Consider the following 3,182-nt stretch of genomic DNA (forward strand, 5'->3'; position numbering starts at 1 on the left):
CTAGTCAGGACCTCTAGCCAAGGATCTCCAGCCAAAGTTCTGTCGAAGTTCTGGTTAGAACTGATGAGGATCTGATGTTTATTGTCTTGTTACATCCGTATTTATACCAGCTGATTTTAATCCTGTCAATTTCTATTACAAAGGTTAGGGCGTTTCTTATATCCATTCCAGGGAGTAAATATTATGTAGCTTAACTACCCGCCTGGCACTTAATTAAGGGGTTGTATTCCCTCCCTAACCTCAGGGAAAAATCCCCACCTGGGGAAACAACCTTTCTCAGAGAGGTGACCTTGGTTAAAACACATAGCACTAAGGAGAGCAAACATATTGAGAACAATATGCTATATATGCCAGGTCCCTTGAAACATATGCTGTGCAGATGTTTCTTTCCTGCAGCGACTGTGTCAAGCAGCAAGGATGGACCGGCTTCCTGCAGTTAGACCCTCAAACCGAAGTGTCCCTGGTTTACGTCCCAGTCAAAGGCACCTACCTCGGTTGCAGGTATAATCCCTGCTCCAGTTGAAACACATGGGGGAGGCAAACAATCCATGTGTCTCTCTCATGTTAATGATTCTCTATCTCCCTCTCTCTCCTTTCCTCTCTGAAATCAATAAAAATATATTTATAAAAATCAATGGAAAATATATCCTCAGGTGAGGATTTGAAAAAATTAAAAATAAAACCTACGGAAGCAGAAACTCGGGGCATGGGCCCAGCACGTAGGTGCCCTGAGCCCCCAGGTGGTGGTAATACTGTCATTCTTCAACCACAGCCAGTGCCACTGGTTCTCACACCCGGATCACCTGGGGCTTCATTTTGGGTTTGTTTTGAAATGATTACAGCGTCACAGGAAGTTGCAAAACTAGCCCAGGGAGGTCTCATGTATTAAAAAAATAAATGCCTGCAAGCCATTCAAGGTGAGTGTATTTAAGCATCAGAAAGGGGACAGGATGGTGGGCCTACTTCCTGTTTCCTCCGTTCCAGCTCTTTTCAGAGTCCACCGTGACTCTAGTCTTGACAGAATCAGCATCTCTCAATCCAACTCTCTCTGGAACTCTATATTGTTTCTCTTGTTAATCCTCACACAAGGTTATTTTTCCCATTGGTTTTTGAGAGAGAGAGAGGAATGGAAGAAAGGAGAGAGAGAGAGAGAGAGAGAGAGAGAGAGAGAGAGAGAGAGAGAGAGAGAGAACCATGAATTTGTTCCACTTACTTATGCATTCATTGATTCTTTTTTTAGTATATATTTTTTATGGATTTCAGAGAGAGAGGGAGAGAGAGAAACATCAGTGCTGAGAGAGAATCATTGATTGGCTGCCCCTTGCACACCCCTCACTGGGGATGGAGCCCGCAACCCCAGCATGTGCCCTGACTGGGAATCTAACCATGACCTCCTGATTCATAGGTCGATGCTCAACCACTGAGCCACGCTGTCCAGGCAACATTCACTGATTCTTGTATGTGCCGTGACCAGGAATTGAACCTGAAACCTTTGCGTATCTAAACAATGGCCTAACCAACTGAGCTACCTAGCCAGGGTTGAGCAGTTTTAACTGTTAAGCTGTGACTTGCTTTTAGAGGTCATTTGTAGAATTATTATAAAAAATACCCACTAGATAGCAGCAAAGGCCTTTGCATAGGTTCTGCTAAGTGGTTTTGCTACCAACTTATAAAAAACAATTGGTATTTCCTTTGTAACTTTATTTAGCTATGATTGTAGAATGACAGGAAGCTATGAGTGTTAGAGCAATTCCCTGTTTTCACCAATAAGCACATTTTCAAAAAATAACGTGTATAGCTTCAGTAACTCTTTTATTTCTTCTTATTTTTTCTACTCATCTTTATTGGAATATAATTTCAGGTCTTTTTAATGTATGAATAAATAATTGGGGATTGTATTTAAAAAGAAGAAATACCACCCGCTGGGCCAGCTTGGCTCAGTGGTTGAGCATCAACCTATCAACCAGGAGGGCTCGGTTCGATTCCGGGTCAAGGGCACATGCCCGGATTTCGGGGTCCATCCGCCTTGGAGGGCCTGAAGGAAGCAGCAGGTCACTGATTCCCTCTCATCATTGATGTTTCTATCTCTCTCTCCCTCTCCCTTCCTCTCTAAAATCAATAAGAATATATTTTATTTTTTTGTATTTTTTTGTTTTAGTTGTTTAAAGTATTACAGATAGTAGTACATATGTTTTTTTTTTTTCCCCATTGACCTTCCCCCAGCTCCCCCTACCCTTGGCACATGCCCTCACCCCCCCCCCCCCGCCTCTTGTGTCTTGTGTCCATTGGAATAAAAATATATTTTAAAAAATGTATCAGTCTGGCCCTGGCTGGTTTGGCTCAGTGGCTGGCGCCTTGGTCCCTAGACTGAAAGACCTTGGGTTTGATTCTGGTCAAGGGCACGTACCACGGTTTCAGGCTTGACCCCAGCCTCTCGTCAGCCAAGGGGGGCAACCAATCAGTGTGTCTCTCTCACATTGACATTTCTCTCTCTGTGTCTCTCACACTCCCTTCTACTCTCTCTAAAAATCAATGGGGAAAAATATCCTTGGGTGAGGATTAGCAACAACAACAACAAACCCACACCAGTCTGGCGCCTGGCCAGGTGGCTCAGATGGTTGGAGCATCATCCTGTGCACCAAAGGGTGGCAGGTTGGACCCCAAGTCAGGGGACATACCCAGGTTGTGGGTTTGATCCCCAGTCAGGACACATTTGGGAGGCAATCCTATATAATAAAGAGCTAATATGCAAATGGTTGTCACACCCTCACACTGGGGGACCTGAGGCCACGCCCCCCACCTGGTTCTGGGTTGGGGGACTTGAGAGTGCACCCCCCCCCACCCTGCAGGGCTTGACGGGGATGGGGCCAGCTGGGTCTGGGTCCTGCGTGATTTTGATACGGGCGTGGGTGGGTGGGGACTTGACTCTGGGTCCCTTGGTGTGCCCCAGACTCTGACAGGAGGGAGATTTTCTTTCATCTCTGACACTTCTATTATAGAGAAAGGGCAAATAGCAATATTAAAATATTTTCTCTAATTAATTCCCTTTTAATGTGCCTGAATTTTGTGTACCAGGCCACTAGTTGATCAATGTTTCTCTCTCTCTCTCTCTCTCTCTCTCTCTCTCTCTCTCTCCCTCTCTCTGGAATCAATAAAAAAAGAAAAGCAATCTGGGAGTCTGG

This window comes from Myotis lucifugus, unplaced genomic scaffold (genome assembly GCF_000147115.1).
Source record: "Myotis lucifugus unplaced genomic scaffold, Myoluc2.0 scaffold_1019, whole genome shotgun sequence".
Lineage (NCBI taxonomy): Eukaryota > Metazoa > Chordata > Mammalia > Chiroptera > Vespertilionidae > Myotis > Myotis lucifugus.